This window comes from Lathyrus oleraceus, unplaced genomic scaffold (assembly GCF_024323335.1).
Source record: "Lathyrus oleraceus cultivar Zhongwan6 unplaced genomic scaffold, CAAS_Psat_ZW6_1.0 chrUn0214, whole genome shotgun sequence".
Lineage (NCBI taxonomy): Eukaryota > Viridiplantae > Streptophyta > Magnoliopsida > Fabales > Fabaceae > Lathyrus > Lathyrus oleraceus.
The window spans coordinates 18326-39373 of record NW_026112605.1 but is presented as its reverse complement, the minus strand read 5'-3'; the positions used below and the strand labels follow the sequence as shown (position 1 = coordinate 39373).

At 29.9% G+C, this 21048-nt stretch overlaps 1 pseudogene; it reads right to left on the bottom strand.

Annotated features, from left to right (window-relative positions):
• Positions 1 to 14694: 14694 nt before the first annotated feature.
• LOC127112967 (WAT1-related protein At1g09380-like) lies at positions 14695 to 20369 on the bottom strand (annotated as a pseudogene).
• Between the last annotated feature and the right edge of the window lie 679 nt (positions 20370 to 21048).

The following is a 21048-nucleotide window of genomic DNA, read 5'->3' as shown; positions in this document are numbered from 1 at the left end:
TTTAGTTCAATTAGGTTATTTTATTCATTTTTAATTGATTAAAAATAGTTTCTGACTTTTAAAAATGCTGAAATTTTTCGTCAAATTTTGTTTGACCTTGTTGAACTTAGGATAAATCACTTGGACTTTTCAAAGTTGATATGAAGTGATTTTGAAGTTTGACATTTCTTTAATATTTTAATTCAAGTTTATTTTTTGAATATTAAAAATGCCTAAAAATATTTTGTTCATTTCTTGACTTCCAATCTTCATCTCACTTCTGTTTTTGATTGTTTGACCATGATCCTCAATGTCATTGGTCAACACTTGTTGATTGATACATTCTATTTCATCTAATGCACTTTATTCTTTTCATTTCCATTTCCATTATTCATCTTCTTCTTCTTCTTCTTTTTTCCTTTTGATCAATGAGTTAAAGGTTGATAAGTTAGTATTGATTAAGAAGGTTTGATCTCCTCAATCCAAATCTAATTCATCTTGATCAAATGATCTAGTGAATGGCTTTGTATTAAGGATAGGTTGCTTGCTAAATCATACAAAAGGCTTAAACCAATACAAGATCAATTCTCTTTTTCTTTTGGCATGGCAAGTTGTTGGAACTTGGTTCACTAATCAAGACTTCTAACTTGTGTTGTTGCCTACATTATTATTGACCGGCCTCAGATAGTTGTGACTTCTACATAAGTCCAATTACGATTGCTTAAGATAGCGCTAAATTTGCCTTATGGCACTAACTACTAACCACTAACCATTAACATTTACTTTTTGCACTTTACATTTATGCAATTTATTATTCTTGTACATATTATTCATTTGCTTTTTCCTTTGCTCATTGGAGCACATGTTTATGTTAATGTCATTTGCCTTTTGCTCACTTGAGCATATAATTGTCACTACGCCAAAAACTGGAATAGACAGCGCACCTTAGAGGGCGCTTTCTTAAAGAAGCGCACTCTAAAGTGAAGAGAAAAATAAGGAGGAATAGACAACGCACTTTAGAGGGCGCTTTTGTAACAAAGCGCCCTCTAAAGTGAAGCGAAAAAATAATGAGGAAATGGAGGGACACCAATAGAGGGCGCGTTTATGAAAGCGCCCTCTAAGGGTACCCTTAGAGGGCACTTTTAAAAAAACGCTCTCTAAGTCCATGTACATTTCCAGTTTATAAGGCGCTTTTGGAAAGCCTTAGAGAGCGCTTTTAGAAGCGCCCTCTTAGGCCCCCTTTAGAGGGCGCTTTTTTTACACAAGCGCCCTCTAAGGTCCTTTATTAAACATTAAAATTATAACATATATACTGCATCTCTTTATTTTCCCTCTCTATATGCTATTTCGTTTACGTAACTGGGTTTCTCTCTACTGCGATTACTCTCTACTGCGATTACTCTCGTCATCCGTTCGTTCTCCCTCCCTCACCGTCGTCGTCGCCGTCGCCTTTTCTGCTGTTGCGTTCACGTTCACTGAGTTATCTGCGTCCACCGTCGTTGTTCACTTTCTTCTCCATCGTTACCGTCACCTTGAAGGTATTTCTCTTCTCCATCGTTACCGTTCACTTTCTTCAGGTGTTTGATTAGGGCATTTTCTAAACTGAGTTTTACATTTTGTGCATTATGTTGATTAATGTTGTTTAGGGCAAACGAGCACTATATGGTGTTTCATGAGCACCTTGTTGTAAGGTTTTTATTTTGATTGAAAACTGATGTCATTTGGAGTGTGTTTGAGCTTGTGCTTGGAAGTTTGATGATTGTGGATGCAAGTTTGTTCATGTTCCAAACACCATAAGTTTGTATTGGTCTTTTGTATGCAGTAGGTGTGTGTGAGTTTGTATTCAATAATGATGAAAAAAAGAGAGAGTTTAGATTGTTGTAACATGAGAGAAATGGAAGGTATATGAATGTGTTTTTCGTGTAGCTTCACGAATATGGTCATTGTCTTACTTGGGTCTTATTGAATCATTTCTATATTACAGATAAAATGGCTAACCAAGACGATACCCATGACGCGAGTGGATCACGTAACAATGTTGAAAAAGAAATCAAACGAGGATTGACTGTTATGAAGTCAATCATTCGTGCAAGAGACAAGGGTGAAAAATTCGAAGTACATTGGAGTGCTGAAGACCAACTAATTGAGCCTAACGGTTCAATGTTGGCAAGTTACATTGGTTCCCTTGTTCGACAACATATTCCGATTACATGTGATAATTGGAGAAGTCCGGAATTGAAGGTTGGCAAAGAAAAAATATGGTCCGAGATACAGGTACTTACCATATATTATTATATGTTTTTTTTGTTGACTATTTGTTGACCATATATTGTTATAATATTACTTATAATAACACACTCCATTTGTATGTTTTTTAGAGATCCTTTCACATCGATGAAAGCCGGAAAAAATATTGTATTCAATTGGCCGGAAAAAGACTCTGAGGATTTCGATCCTTTTTGTCCAACAAATTTCTCAAGGATGAGGAAGGAAACTTTGTTGAAGCAGAACGGCCAATGAAGTATGCCGAGATTATTTCAGCCGAAGAATGGATAACTTTGTCGCCAAACGAAGAAACGAAAAATTCCATGTAATGTCTATTAATTATGGTATTATACAATTGTTAAGTTACTTGGTTCTAATATGCCTTAAACTTTTTTATCCAGGAAGTAAGCGACAAAAATCGGAAAAGGGCATCAAAACCCGCGTATCCGTACAAAAAAGGGCGTACGGGATATGCACGGTTACAACAAAGAATTGTGAGTATATTCAAATGCTATGAGCTTATATATTGTCACAATATGTTATAATTGATGATCTTATAATCTGATTCAATTTGTAGCTAGCCGAGGAGAAAAGTGACGCAACATCTCTTCCGGAGCACGTATTGTGGAAGGCTGCTCGGGTTGGGAAGGATGGGGTTGTCGTTGAAGCGGTCCAAAATGTTTATGACGAATGTGTAAGTATATGCAACATTATTTCTTTAATTATATCGAAAATTTTGTTAGACATATAATTCATTTTTAATCTCCTCTAATAATATTTCAGGAGACTTTATCCCAAACCTTACCTTCAACCGAGGTCCAGGATTGCAGGAGCGTACTTAGTCGAGTACTAAATGTTCCTGAGTATTCCGGTCGTGTGAGGGGTAAGGGTTTTGGTGTGACTCCGTCGTCATTTTATAAAAAACCAAAAACAAAAAATCCTACCAACAAAGAGGTGATGGAGACCTTGGCGGAGTTAAGGGCACAAGTACTCGAACTGCAAAAGGAGAATGCAAGGTATAGAGAGGAAAGGTGCGCTTCCGAGGCAAAAATACTAGTGACCGAGCTAGTATCAATTGTCAACCGAAATTTCCCGAGGTAATTATATATGTTATTATGAAATTAAAATAGCACTTTTTTACTTGACACATATACACGTTAACAATAACATTTATTATTGGTTTAGGGCATTACACCTTGTCAGCTGTATCTATCGTCACCAACTTATCGCATGGTTGGCAAGGGAAAAGTGCACAACACTTCGGGTGAATTACTTCACCATAATCCCCTCCTGGTGGGATATATGAAAGTTTCGGTTGACCTTGTATTAGATACCAACGCGCTTCTACCATTACCTGACGTTGTTTCAGAGACAACGTTGATGCGAGATGCAGTCGGATCCTTTGTTGGATGACCGTCAGATCTAATTTTCCCAGATGCCGAGGTATATATGTTCTAAATGATTATGAATATTTAGTATTCACATTTCAATTCAGCTACAATTATGATATTTAATCAATCCTTATTACATGGTAATGTTAGACTCCTACAAGACCCACACATAAAGCTGGTAAAGGGATTTCAAGACGCATCGAGTCGGTTGCATCTCAAAAAGAGGTACAAATATATATACCCATTGAATTATATACGCAACGATTCTGTTGCATCACAAAAATCATGATTTAATTTATATGAATTTTTAGGTTCCCGGTCGAAAGTTGAAAAAAGCTGGTAACGATATTCCAACGACGTCGGGACAAAATCTCAAATTATGATGCGTCTTGAGAAAATGGTGGAAGAGTCCGATATTATGCACGGCACCATCCGTATTGTAGATTTTGATGAAGGTGTTTTCGGAATTGCTCATTCCGAAATAATTGCAAAGGAGGACATGCAACAACTTTTTGAACACGAAGAATTGGGCATCGCTGTCATTCATACATACATATGGTACTCCGATCAATCTATTATTTACTTAGTTGAACAATTTATTTACACATTTCAATGAGTAGTCTAATGTTTATTATGTTTCTATTTAAGGTATATGTATGTAACATTGATGCGGGGAGCTGAATTGTGTAACCGATTCAATTTTATTGCTGCTTCCCGTATCAACACAACGTTAATAACGAAAAATCCAACATCCGTAAAGAATGAACTAGTCGATAGATTCATGGCGGCCGGCGATAATACTACACCCAGTTTGTATTTTTTACCGTTTAATTCTGGCAACGGGTTAGATTTTCTTTCTAATAATTTCATTCTAATCTATGTATATCTTTTACGTAGAAAATTTTCATGCATCTAAATTTTTGTTTTATTTTACAGTGGTCACTGGTGTTGGTTGCTATGGATCTTTGAGACTAATGGTGTATTATCTCGATTCGTTATCGGGTGATTGGAGTAAATATCCGAGTATGAAGAAGACGGTTGACGCGTAAGTGAAATTCCCCTAAATATTCGTGTGTATTTGTATATTTAGTTATGTCTGTCAGATTGATCTCAATATACGTTTTATTTTGTTAGGGCAATACTAAAATTTAGATCGAAAAAGAATTATCGTAATAGGAAGGACATTACCTGGGTCAGAGTTCAGGTATATATTAAGTATCTTATTTTTGCTTATAATAGTGTTTGTTTTTTTGCTTATAATAGTGTTTGTAAGAAATTAACTATATATATATATTGTTTGTTTTTCTGTGTAGTGTCCTCAGCAAAACAATTCGGTCGATTGCGGATTTTTTGTATTGAGATTTATGAGAGATATCATTGCGTTGAATCGTATAGACATCCCAAAAATGGTATGGAATAATAACTTAGGGTTTATTTTAATATTATCGGATATTTCATCTAATTTGTTACTAAATCATGAATATGTTTTATTCTCTTAATTGTAGTACTTTGAGGAATACAAATCTTACTCAAGAGCTCATTTGGATGAAATGAAGGATGAATTGTGTCAATTCATTGTAGATCAAAGAATCATATAGCTAGGTTGTATATTGTTGTACATATATGTATGGAATGTTGTTGTTGTATGCTGTTGTTGTATATATGTTGTATATTGTTGTTGTACTTTTACTAAATCATGAATATGTTGTTGTATATTGTTGATCAAAGAATCATATATTAATGTTGTATATATGGAGGATTAATGTTGTATATAAATGGATTCATGTTGTATATATCAATGGATTAATGGTGTATAACATTGGATTAAAGGATGAAATCAATATGAATTTTACACTTTTGCAGCATGCGAACAGGTTCCCAATTAAATATCCACTGTTTTTCAAACAATTTTTTTAAAAATAACTAACACTTTAGAGGGCGCTTTCTGTAGGAAGCGCCCTCTAAACACTTTACATTGACAACTTTAGAGGGTGCTTTGTCCAGAAAGCGCCCTCTAAACACTTTACATTGACAACTTTAGAGGGCGCTTTGTCCAGAAAGCGCCCTCTAAGGTGGCCCTTTATGGACCACTCCAGAGGGCGCTTTTTTCTGAAAGCGCACTATAATGTGGCCCTTAAAGGGCCACTTTAGACAGCGCTTTCTCCAGGAAAACAAAGCGCTGTCTTTACCTATGCCAGAGCCACTTTAGAGGGCGCTTAAAAGCGCTGTTATAGGCCAAAATAAGCGCCCTCTTTTCCCTTATTTGGCGTAGTGAGTGAGGATGTGGCACCAATGATTCGCGCCTTAATTGGGTTTGAGTCCCAACCATGACAGACATCGGGGAAAGGTGGACACCTAAGTGGGTTAGAGTCCAATATGGTGAAAGATACTCAACATGGGTTAGAGTCCGATATGATGAAAGATACTCAATATGGGTTAGAGTCCCATATGATGAAAGATACTCAACGTGGGTTAGAGTCCCATATGGTGAAAGATACTCAACGTGGGTTAGAGTCCCATATGGTGAAAGATACTCAACGTGGGTAGAGTCCCATATGGTGAAAGATACTCAACATGGGTTCGAGTCCCATACGAGTGATGGTTCTTAAAAGTGGGTTCAAGTCCCATAGGGGAACCTGATATCCACTGTGAAAGTCGAATCACATGGACATGCGTGAACCAAGCCTTGGCCTAGACGTAGGTCCGGTTGGGGATTGATGTTGCGTGAATCCGAATAGTGATTTGCTGAGTTATTTGAACTCAAGTGACATGTTTCCATACATTTTTGCGTTTATTCCTGGTGCTACTCAAGTCCTAGTTATAAGGTACGAGTGATGCACAAATAACGGAAGGTGAATACTTGAATTAGAATCGAGTAGGAACCCTGTAGAGCCAAGTGGACCCATACGATAAGAGAACTCACTGAGATTATTATCTCATCCCATTATTGTTGTTATTTTTCAAGTAATCCTTGCAGGTTGAATCTAAGAGAAGCTGTTTATGGATGTCTCAAGGGATGGTGTTTATCATGATCTTCCGTTGTGGAGTTGTGTGCAATGAAGATATTGCACATAGTTCTTAGATTTTTATTGTTTAGGCACTATTGTATAACATGTTCCATTGATGTTTTTAGTTTGTACATGTGTATATATTGATGCCATTAGGCACTTATGTTGGATCAGTACCAATTATTAACACTTGTATGATATTATTCTATATATATATATTATACGAGTTGTTACAATGCGAGCATACAAGGCAATGTTTAACCGCTAGAATGCGATCTAAACAATCTTTCAATAAAACCAACCAACCAATAAGTAATTTTCTATGAAGAACTACGTAGCTTTGAATTCCTCATTGTACTTAAGGATACGTAGTAGCGAGACCTGCAATCTTGTCAAACACCCTAATAAAAACCTTTTTGTGGCCCCTTTTCTTTTCCTTTTGAATTCTTAATCACTTGAAGAAAACAATTAACATAAGCTAACATTCAATCGCAAATTTAACTAAATGGTCCCCATTGAGTACAACGAACGTGGCGGGTGCCAATACCTTCCACTTGCATAATTGACTCCCGAACCCAAATTTGGTTGCGGCAACCATTTTATTTTTCTTTTAATGGTTTTATCGATATTTTATCTTTTCTTCTTTGGAATAAATAAAGTTCAGTGCCGACTCAGTTCTATCATTCTACGAGCGTGCAAACACTCGTGAGGTCGTATTTTTTGGAGATGCGACAGCTAGCGACTCTGTTGCGGATTTTTGCTCCTACAAGAGAGAGTCAAACCTAATTTAGTTAACTTTGCATTTAAATTGTTAACTTCTTAATTATTTTCTTCTATCTGCTTTATTTTATTATGTGTTATAATTTCTGGCTATTCATCTGATGTTATTGGGGCCTCTTTGATTATTGGTACTTTATGAGATACGTTATATGCCCGATTCTGAGGAAAACCTAAGTATAAGATGATGGTTCCGTAGTGTTCGACCTACAAGACTTAGGACTCATTGGATTGGCATGAAAACCATGCTTAGAGTAGATCCCATTCAGAATATTATTGTTTAACGAGTACTCATTGTGGATATAATATTGTTAATTAGAATTTCTGACTCTAGGGACCTTTTTAGAATCACACCATCGATGGTTGAGCAGTATGGACCTGGGAGACTTAGGACTCGTTGGATCGATACGAAGATCTCACCTAGAATAAATTCTCTGGAGATATGGTTATCTAACGAGTAATAGTTATAGCGACTGTGTTTCCAAGAAGGATCCATGACTCTAGTAACCTACCACCATAGAGCTTACCCTTGAGGATTCCATTAAGCAGAGACACCTATAATTTTTCATGCTATTACCCTATTTGACTTTAATATGATATACCTATGATCCTGAACCATGCATGTGCGTTACATTATCATAACACTTAGCATTTACATCTTTGTTTCCAAGGAATCTGAAGAGATTACAGTTGTTACGAGCATTCAAAAGTATGGGTTCAGATAGAAAGATTACATACTCATTAAAGAGAACCAGGATAAATCGTTTGTGTTATTATTATTTATTCTGAGTGTGTTATTGCAAAAAGATTTTAATTCTTGTGAAAATAATTCAACCCAAAATTCAAAAAACCCAACAAACACAAACCCCCCACCCACCTCCATCACAAAACCCAAATTTCAAAACAATCAACGAGGCCAGAGCGGACCAGCCAGCCTGCGACGGGGACCCCCCCCCCTTTTCTTGTTTTTCTGTACCTTCATTTTCCATGTTTTCATGGTTGCTTTTTAGATGATTTTGATATTTGTTTTTAAAACTTCATCTCAAAAGAACTTTTGATGCAATGTTATACCTTCTATATGACAAATGTCAATATGTCGGATCTTTCAGGTACAAGGTGATGGAGTCACCATTTCCACCCCTACGAGAAGTACTGACTATTTTTCTTGGATGAATCTTTTGTTTTTTTGGTGTTGTATCCTATGAATCTTTAATTTTATATTTCATTTGGATGATTTTGATGATTATCATCGTATGAAAACAATATGAATGTTGAAATTTCTCTGCAATGAGAACTTGTGCGTGCTTTTGGTGGTCCTGCAGTTAAAAAGGTGTTCCACAATGTTAAAGATCCTGAACTTCTGATGATGGATGACAAATAAGAAAAATTAGTATGCAATTCCATTATCCATGTTAGCATTTGGATCTTCAAATTTAAATTGCCCTTTAGTACATTCTGACTTTGTGTTACTTGCATGAAAACATCATAACATAATGTGCTGAGATAACAGACAATGTGTCAACTAGGAAAAATAGTATATTGTTCAACGGGCAGCACAATTGGATGTTGTTGTTACAAACAAATTGGTCAGGCTTCCTAGCCAAGAGGATGCATGATTTTTTGTACCTACATATTTTTATATACGTAAATAGTTATAGGCACAAACTTATTATAACGAGAACATGAAATTACTGATCATAATATTGAATAATAACGGGAATAAATTTACTATTAATTCAAACATTTTTGTAAATAATATCAAAACAAATTATATACGAAAAAAATATATTGTTAGATTTAAATATTTTTATATATGTAAAATATTATAGACACAAATTTATTATCTCTTTTAAAAATAATAATTTTTTTAGTTAAACGATCTTGTCTTTCTTTTATTTCATTTCTATTATATTTTAAAATCAAATGTGCATATCATATCAATTCTGGTGCGTAGGTGTCATACCCCAATTTTGTATTTATAATTTAAATATAAAAAAATAATTATGTGACACTTATAAACTAATTAAGTATATGCTACAATTTATTTTTTACTTGAATATGTCTACAAATGTGCTTATAAAATCATACACATGCGGTTATGTCGTGCAAAATAATATAATACGGAAAAAAATGAAATAACTTATTCAAATATGTATGAGTCAATAAATTTTGTTTTCTCTTATAGTGAAAACTATATAAAATGAAAAAAATAAAACTATTGATCCAAATATTGAATAATAAAAATTTATTATTATTTTTTTTATGTGAAAACGATCAAAAGAATTTTTTTAAAAAATTAAATAGATATTTAAAATTGTAGTCTCTCTTATAAGATAATTGTCTTATTTGTAAAAGAAACTAAAAAGATTGATTTATCTAATACATGTTTCAATAGTTTTTATTTTTAATCATATTATTTATAACATTGTTGTTTATATTTTATCTACATGTATTACTATTTTAATTTTAATTTATTATATTTTATAACTTTTTTTTACTTTCTATTTTTATGATAATCTTCTGATAAATTCGTAGTATCCCACACGTCCAAAACTATATCCCACCTAAAAATAGGTACATATTTATTACTTGTTACTTAAAAAAAAAAGGTCTTATCATGACACCATTTGCCCCCTACTGTTTTAAAATTGAATCAACAATCTGATGTATTTGATTCAAGTTTTATACTATATACATTTTGTTGACCAAACTTTCTCTTCAAACTAATATTTTCCATTTTAAATAGTAAAAAATTCCAGATTTATTTCATTTATTAACTTTTTGATTTCCCCTAAAAAAACTTATTCAAATACCAAAGCAAAATACTCGAGATTTAGATTTTATCACTCTCTAACACCTTTCTTTTTCAGACAAAATGTATTGTATTATATTTTCTACAAAGGTGAGAAATATGAGTGACAAAGAGAAAGTTAGATGTATGAAAAAGTGGTTCATGTCTTGTCAAATTGTTCTTAGCATGATATTAGTGCAAGTTTTTGCATCTGGATATATTGTTGTAACTATATGTGTTGTTCCCTTTGCACTCTACTTTGAAAGGTATAATTCATTTTTCAATTCTATATTTTATTTGTAAATTCTTTCATTAATATTATATATAGTATTACTCTTTTCCCACATCATAATTCACTATGTCTTGTTATATGTTTTTGATCTTTGTTCATGTTTTTTATCTCAAATTTTTCCAACTCATTACTTTCCTAGTAAGTATATATTAGTAATAATGTTATTTTGAATTTTTTATAGTATTTATTTTACGAGTCTTATATTAAATAAAGTATAACAATTTACACATATTGGTGAAAGATGCTTACCTTTTTTTTAAGAAAAGAAATGTTTAATTACTAATAAAATTAAAATCAACTGAAAGCTATTTGGTAAAAAAAAAAATTAGAAATCTTTATGAACCATTTTTCTAAGGTTTATATACAACACTAACAATATTATATTTAAATATAATAATTAATTCAAACACATTTAATAACATTTAAACGTATAGCAGGTGAAACATTTATTTATATTGACATGCATTATAAGAGCTTACACCTTACACTGACTTTTATTGAGTCTTTAATTACTTATTTATTTGTTTTTCTATTTAGGTATATACTCCCTGTTTTATATTATAAATAAATTTTATTTTTTAGATTTATTAAATATGTATTTGATATATATATATATATATATACCAAATATATTAATTATTTAATAAATCTAAAATGTGAAATTTATTTATAATATTGAAAGGAGAAAATACATCTTTTTGCATTTACAAATATGTTCATAAAACGATACTTTAATCTTAAATAAAACTTATGATGATAAAAACACTTTTAAATATTTTTACAATTTTTAATGCAATATATATATATATATATATATATATATATATATATATATATATATATATATATATATATATATATATATATAAACAAGACAAAATATTCTATCAGCTATAAATTAAGGAAAACTATAAGATTCTGAATCTAGTCAAAAAATTGTACGAGTTCACCTTAATATTATATAAGAGATAGCCCCACATATATAGTTCAATTAATTAATACTGCAAACAAATTAAGTGAACGTTCATGTATAGATGTATAGAAGTTAAAAGTATATAAGAGATAGTCTCACATATATAGTTCAATTAATACACATTGTAAACTCCTTGAAGATGCAACTATTTATCTCTAGATTATTGAAATATGATAGAGAATATTTATCTTTATAACTTGTTCATTTTATTTTTATTTTTGTTTATATTATTGATTGTCATAAATTCATAGTATAATTTAATAACTTCAATATAATATAGATAATATTTATTAAAAGTAAAATTCATAAATCTTAATTCCAATTTATTCTCACACTCCTCTCACTCACACTTCCTTTAATATTCGATAAAAAAATAATATTTTTATTTTATTAAATAAAAATTTCACTAAATAATTATTTAATAAAACTCTAATTATATAATAATAATAAAATATTAATGAATATAATAATCTCTAAATAATTAAAACTTTTAATTATTTGTAAAAATTTCAATTATTTTTATAAATAATATTTTGCTGTAACATTTTATTTCTAACTAAATAAAATTTCTAAATAATTAAGTATTCCAATTTTATTTCCCCTCTCAAACTCGATATTTCTAGTAATTATTAATCTACTAAAATATCATTAGTCTTCCAAAAACACCAAAATGACTCAAATAGTTCAGAATAATTAAAATAAATCAAGTAACACTCATATAAACAGTCAAATAATAAAATAAAAATATTAATCTAAATTCGGGGTGTTACACTATGTACCGATAAAAATAGTCAATGACACCAAAGTCGTTTCCACATTCAAACTGAAATTTGACATATTGGTATAATAGCTCTGTTTGTGCATGGCCTATATGATATAACGGAGTCATCCTTTAAGAAGTTAGAACTCGAAGATGACATAATCCCATGATATCAAGAAACTCACTCACCACACCACCCTATACTCATTTCTTAGAACTTATAAGCTACACTAATTGCACAAATCAATTCAATTCACAACATCAACCACAAGCACTAGCCTCTTTTCTAAATTGTACTATATTATCAACAAGCTTTCTATCCTCCTTAATATACATAAAAATTACAAGTTTCATCATGTAATATAATAGAGTGACACAAAATACAAAAATTTGAAGTTCACAAACAACAAATGAATTTTTCCCAAATGAAAAAGGATGTGATATATTTTTATTTATACCTTAGCAACTATGATTTCCATGCATTCATGCTTCATCAACTGACCATAATTCTAAATAAGGAAAACTAAAATGGGAGTTAAATATCAAAAATTAAAAAAAATTATGCAAATGAAAGAGAAAATAGTTAAGGTTTTAATTGAAAGCGTGATAACCTGGGCAAGAACATTAGGTGAGTGTGGATCGATCTAACTTCCTGAACTTGGTGATTTTCATAGATGCAGTTTTTGCACAAAATAAAACAAAGAAATTTCGGTGTGCTGCGGGAAACCGACTAGGGCTTAGTTTTCCGCTTCAGCTATAATTGGAAATGGCATAAAGGTTTCACAACATACCAATTCAGTTATTCATTACACAAATAAGATGAAAACACATAAACAATGTAAAAGAAAATCCCATTACAAAATAAATTGATTAATATGGAGAGATTCAATTGATTAGGATTTGGTTTGGATAGATTTGTAAAATGATTTTGATTTGAAGATTAATTTTGAGAAGGGAAAAATTTTAGGATTCGAAAAAGAAGAAAGTTTTTTATATAAGGGTAGAGCTTTCACGATACAAATCCCTCAATTATTATTACTTTAATTTGTTACATTTTTTTCAAATTTTGAGATGATAGAATTAGAGAATGAGTGAGAACAATGAGAAAATTAGTCTACTTCAAAATCTAAGATGAACGAATGAGTGAAAACGATGAGATTAATTACTTAAATATAAGATTAAGGAATGAGTGATAATGATCAGATGAACGAGTGGAAGCTATGGCATAAATCTTACACGAGAATGAAAGGAATAACGAAGAAGATTAGGGCACACAATTGTTTTAGGAGAAGAAGAAACACAACTAGCAGAAGAACTAAAACCTAATTATGCATTTCACTTAATGAACTTGTTCAGATAATACTACAATTAAATTTTAATAAACAAATATTATAGTTATGTGTATATAAATGTAATAGTATAATATAATATATGAAAAACGTATATAGCCTAATGGATATGGTTGGGAACTTGAGTTCGCACCTTATTTTCCTCAAGATTAAGAAGTAAATATTTATTTCATGACATGACTACTATTTTTCAACATGCTATGGAGAAATACTTTTTTGGTTTCAAAGTCTAAAGCCACTTAAAGTAATGAACTCTTTCTTGATGAGAATGTGGCTCACTATATATGTTTTATAGTGATGTAAAATAATTGTTTCGACTATTAAAAATTTAGCCAAGCCAAAAGCTGAAGATGATTTTTCACTCAATTCAATCATTTCTATTTTAAAAAATTAAAAATAGAAGAAGCAAAATCTTTTTTCTAATTGTATGTTGAGTTATCAAGAGACGATTATCACAAAAGTTAATAAATATTTTTAATTGGAGTTATGTAGGTAGGGATGACATTGGACAATGTTTTGGCAATGTGTTATTATACTCGTCCCCATTAATTCATTTTGAAAATAATTATGTAATCAAATGCATATCTATATAGGCATTAATGTTTGTATTTGCATTCGTATCCTATGTGTATTGAATTCCTACTATAACATAATGTGTTCCTTTTATAATGAAGGAAGACTATATTAAATTTAAAATATATTAGAGCCTCTTTTCATTTTATTTGTTAGAATAATCACCGACAAATCCATAACTATAAATATTACAAATAGATGTAACAATTTGTCTTTGTCATCATTAATTATCGTTGTAAACCTTTATTTATAATCTTGAACACTACCTTGAATTTTACATATTTTGGTAAAAATATAACTTCTTTACCAAGACTTTTAGCCTTAATTTAATTATTTCTTATGAAAGAAACTAGAGAGTGATTACTTAATATATGTACTTTTTAGATGATAACCAATTTCAACTTACAAGGAACAATCTCGAATGAAAATAAAAATAGCATTATTATATTTGAACAATTTTATCATTTTAAAGTACAATAATAATCTACTTCTTCATATTTACCATACAATACATGCAGTTATCTATAAATAAAAAATCATGATATAGTCTCACAAGATGAAGAACTTGATACTATCGTTATTGTTGATTTATGCACAATAACATCATCAATCATGCTTATTGATAAATCAGAATCTATTACATTTGTTTGAGACATATGAGACAACTCATTCGTTTTGCCCCACAAAAAGTAATACAATCCTAGAATAATCAAAACCATGTCCAACGACCTGTAAATTTGTTTTAAAATTAACAATTTATCTATGCTTGATTGACAAATAAAAGTTTAATTTAATTTTCTCTCTACTTTTATAATTATTAACACATCTTGTCATATTGGGTTGTAAGTTAAATAACTGTAGAAATATAAATAAATAAATCCTTCAATCATAGAGATGAAATGAAAAAGTATACTAAAGAAAAAAATTTAGTTTTATATGTTCTTTCTTTATTGTAAAACTAACTAACGATTACATAAAGATACCAATAAAAGAATGATCTTATGAACTAACAGACTTTGTTACTATGTATCAGTACTTGTTAAATGATAAATACAATTTTTTAAAAAATTAGAATAAACTTGAAAAATCAACTAATTGATAATAAATAGTACTATAGTTTGGTTGAAGCTCGGTTAAACCAATTTTATATTTTTTTAATATTTAACTATTTTTATTTATTTATTTATTTACTTGTTGTATGATTCAATCATGATGGAATCAATAAAGCAATAATTACAAAGTATTATTAGTTTGATTTTCTATTTAGCTTTTAAAGCACAAACTAAATGTATACTCTATTATTGCATTCATTGATACATATGTTATTTCTTACCACCAACTCATATTTAACATTAGTTATCCTATAAACTAAAATAATAATTAAATTGGGTAATTTTGTATTTTGCACTTAAGATATCCTCTTGTCTAGAGAAAAAGACAAATAACTCAAACAGAATGATTCTTGTAAATACTTGATATTTCCTAATGAGTATCAATTCTATATAAATTAAAATTGAAGTTGAAGCATTAACCACATGTTCAACGGTGATCAACTTCCAACAATATCATACAATATTGTTATTTATTACTACGGTTTATTTAAATGCACATGCTTATAATAAAAGTATTTAATTTAGTCTTAGTGTTAAGAAATGATTACGTAATAAAAAATGTAAGGTAATAATTTAAAGGAAAAAATGAAAATTGTTAAAATGTTAAAGGTGAAAAGAATTCGTACATTCTAACTCTCAGTGGTTCGCCAAGTACAATAACCTCTGATACAAAAATTAGAGTAAGTGGACTGAACAAGTAGACCCCTTAATAGTAATTGCCCATGATAGTATACAAAATATAGGAGCAGTAGCGAGTGCTCTCTAAATAATTAAATTCAACTCATTAGTGTTTAAGATTCTCATTGAGAGTACATTATTAAAACAAATCAAAGAAAAGATTTTACAACATTTAAAACCAAATTATTATCCTTTATTGTTATTGTAGTGATTGGGTCCTAGCGTGAAACTTTCGATCTAGATTGTTTATCGTCATAATCCTCACATGTCCACCTTATATTTTCATCAATGTTCATTGGGTTGGGATCTTAAAATTTGAATTATGTGAGATCCAACGATAAGCAAATAGTCTAATTCGCTTATTATATAAGTATAATTGAGGGTCAATATTATTCAATAAAAATGATCTTACGATGTAGATTATAGTAATAAGTTGTAGATTCCACTCTAACCTCCAGGATTCTTTACTAGAATTTATGAATGCACATATTACTCTGATTGATTTGCGACCATAATGCATGATGGCATTGTTCCTCAATATCTCAGTGGCAATACTTTAACCAACTTAATCTATTTATATTTTGAAACATATTGGTTATTTGTTTCACAACAAATATTTTAAATTTAAAGTGTCCTAAGAATTTTGATAAATCCATTAATATAGTGTTTGTATAAATAGAATATTTTTAACTATAATAACTAATTACTCAAGTGATATAGAACACTATAAAATGTTAAGTTTCATAGGGTAAAATGGTTTCACTCGGAGAATAAAGAGTATTATGCATGACGCTTCATATTATAAAAAAAATTACATATTGAATTAATTAAAAAAATATAAAAAAAATTAAACACGTGATACCTTATGCTTTATAGCGAGATTCTATAACATACCTAACTACTTATTAACATATGCAATTTATTTCATTGAAATTACTAACTAATTTTTTAATTGTGTCTAATCAATAATGACATATAATGCGGGTTTATTTACTCATGTGATTTATAACCGTAACAAAAAAAATAATGTCTAAGCCAAAAACATGTTTAATATTTTATTAGTAAAACAATTAAAATTATGAGTAGATACATACTTGCATAATAAACCAAGTTGTGTAAGAACAACACGATCCAACTAAAAAGAAAGTTCCACGAAGCATGTGAGTTTTGTGTGTTGCAACACACAATTGTCCTGAGACACTTGGCTTTACCAATCCATGTTTCAATCTTTAGATTCTCTATTCTACAATAATCATTCACAATTTTTATATGGCATATTACTTTAATTTTTATATACCAATTAAATTTATCTTCAATAAATTTAGATATTACCTAATTATGATAGAGATCAAGAAAGTGAAAATACTGATTAAGTTGACAGAGTAAGTAGCAATCGTATCTCGAAGACCAAAATAGAATAATCCTAGCAATCGTATATTGGTTTAATCATTTTATTAGAAACTAAGGTATAATTCACTTTATTTTTATAACTTGGAGACTATAAATCCTCTTAATTTATCCAAAGGTGTAAATTACTCTTATAAAATCATCAGTGAAAAATACTTAAATTTAATCGTTATTAATTTTAAAAGAAAAATATGATTTGATATTGACTCGAATGATTTATCTATTTTTATGATAAAACAAAAAAGATCTCGAGTTTTTATATATATTTCTCCTCTAAACATATTTCTTTGTAATATAATATTTTTATTGAACTAACATATTCTTTGAAAATTACATTATCTATTCAAGATGTATTAACAAAAATTACGTTCAAGTTATCAACGAGGAAATGAAAGAACTTAAGAAATATTTGACTTGGGTGATTATTCAAAGGAAAAATGACAAGAAAGAAATGAGATGTAAGTGGATCAATATAGTAAGATATGTTAATGACACTCTTGATTTTTATAAGATCATTGTGGCGAATTAATTCATGCATGTCCTAAGGGAAAGACATATACAAATTATAGACCAAGTTCTACAATATATTAAAATCACTCCATGAAATCGATTCTTGTTCAAAAGAGGTGGGAGTCTAACTATGGAGTCATATGCCAATATTAATTATGCAAATTCAGTAAGTAATCAAAAACTAATTATGCCTATTGTACTTTCTTTTTTAAGAATCTTGTTGCATGGAGAATAAAAATAAAAGTGTAGTGGCTCAATCAAGGGTCAAAGAAGATTTTCAAATTATGGTATTAGAATTTGTAAAACTACTATAAATGAAACAAATGTTAGAATATTTGAAGATACGTTATGAAAGTTGTTATGAAAGCTATATGAAAGTTTTGCTTAATAATAAATTAGTCATAAGTATTGCACATAATCACGTTTAGTATGACCTAAAAAAACATATTATCATTGATCAATATTTTATTAAAGAGATTTTTAATAATAGGTTGATAACTACAACTTACCTTCCTTTTAGATTCGAGTTGTGAGATTTGTTAACATAAGATTTATCAACTGAATAGTTCAATCAACTTACCTAAAAGCTTGTAAAGGTGAATATTTATTCACCAAATTAAAAGAGTATTGTAAATAATATGCCATAATTAATAATATTTGTAATCGGTTTTTAATATAATATATGGGCCCTTAGATAAAACTAGTTAAATTAGGTTTTTTTAACATTATTTAAAATATATTGAAATCATTTTTTAAAAAGTTTTAACATTATTGTTATAAGAATATAATAGGTTAAAGGTAAAGAGGATACTTTTATGTGGACTTGGATTATCATATTACCATTAAATATACAATTTATTTTAAAATTTTATATTCTATTTTGATTTTGTAATCTAAAACATAGTAGAAGTAGTTTAGATTGTTTTTTTATACAATTAAAAATAATGTTATATTAACTCTTTAATTAATTAAATTTAAATTGCATAGTTAATTATTTATGAATTAATTGATTGTGTTTTATGTCTGAATGGACATTGATGGATTAAACCATTCAATTAAATCATCCATACCCTTAAATTGTTTAGTTATTTAAGCTACCTACCATTAAATAATTAATATATTCTACAAAACCTAGATGACTATCTAGGGTAGTAATTCTCCTGCCGAACATAAAATCAAATCTTAAAAGGTATGTCCCTCTATGATATTTATTACCTAATCTTATTATTTCTCTATGTTATAATTTTAACTTTGCGTAGTTGAGAATATAAGAATTGCAATCATAAATCTTATGCTTAATATTATAGAAATTATGCAATTTTTGTCACATATGTTAAAATTGATATAGTTTTTATTTTTTCATCATATTATACCCCCATCATATTTAAGGGAAAATTTATTTTATCATATCCTTAATTTGTGGCACATTTGAATCACTCATCAATATCATTTCTTTGATTTCCACGTTCATGGATTTCTCAACGTCTTCTTCACTTGTAAATATCCAAGACCAATAAAGTCTCCCAGACAATATTCATGATTTTTCAATCAGAGATCATGTATTTGTTTCTTTATATTTATCTAATTATTATGCATGTTTCTTCTTTTTTTATAACTTTTGATTTTAATTTTTGGTTTCTTTAGATGTTTTCTAGGCAACACAATTAAGTTTTCGTTTCAAAATTTAAAATTTGAATTATGGATGAAAGTTTTTTTTGATACATTGTGATAATGATCTCAAGATTTTATTAGAGTTGATATAGTAATTGAAGAAATACAAACTACTTAAAAAAATTATAAAACCTTATGAATAATGTATTATATTAGACTAACATAAGAACATTTTCTAAGATATTAATCTAATTTGGGTCATTATGATCTTGAGAAAATATTGATTTTAGAATAATAAGAAATTATAATATTGCTAATTTGGGTCAATTATAAAATGTTGATTCAATTATTCTTATTTTATTTGGGTCAATTATAATATTGCTAATTTGGGCCAATTATAAAATGTTGATTCAATTATTTAAAATGATTTCTAAAATTGTATTAGAAGAACTAATTAAACTTAATATATATAAAAACATATACTGGTGTATACGTTTGGCAACCCATGCTAAAGCATAACAAGTCTTTTCAAGCATGGAGTACCGAGACTCATAGTTTGTAAACTTCTTACTCATATAGTAGATGGCATACTCCTTTCTACCAATTTCATCTTGTTATCCAAGCACATAACCCGTGGACTCTTCTAACACAATCAAATGCATAATCAGCGGCCTTCCTTCCACTAGAGGAGACAAGATAGGACGTTCCAACATGTACTCCTTGATGTTGTCAAAAGCTCTCTGGCAGTCTTCTGTCCATACACAACCCTGATCTTTACAGAGAAGTTTGAAGATTCGCCCACACATGGGAATCATGTGAGATATAAACCTGGAGATGTAATTCAGACGCCCAAGGAATCCTCTGAATTGTTTTTCTGTCTTTGGTGTAGGCATTTCTCGAATGGCTGTGACTTTATTAAGATCTACTTCAACACCTTTCTGGATGACAATGAAACCCAACAACTTTCCTGAGCGAACACCAAAAGTACACTTATTAGGATTCAAGTGGAGTTTAAACTTTCTCAACCGCTGAAACAACTTCAACAAATACTCAACATAATTTTCTACAGTCTTTGACTTAGCAATCATGTCATCAACATAAACTTCTATCTCTTTGTGCATGTCATGGAAAAGAGTGGTCATGACTCTTTGGTACGTTGCACCAACATTCTTTAAACCGAAAGCTATCACTCTGTAGTAGAATGTTCCCCAGGGTGTAATAAATGTTGTATTTTCCATGTCCTCAGGTGCCATCCTGATTTGATTATAACCGGAGAAACCATCCATAAAAGAGAAGACATTGAACTTAGATGTATTATCTACCAACATGTCAATGTGTTGCAGGCAAAAATCATCTTTCGGGCTAGCTTTGTTCAAGTCTCTATAATCAACACACATATGAACTTTACCATCCTTCTTTGGAATAAGCATAATATTGGCTGCCCATTGAGGATACTCAGAAGTAACAAGGAAACCAACATCAATCTGCTTTTGAACCTCCTTTTTGATCTTGACAGCCATATCAGGATGAGTTCTTCTTAACTTCTATTTAACCGGCGGACATTCTGGCTTC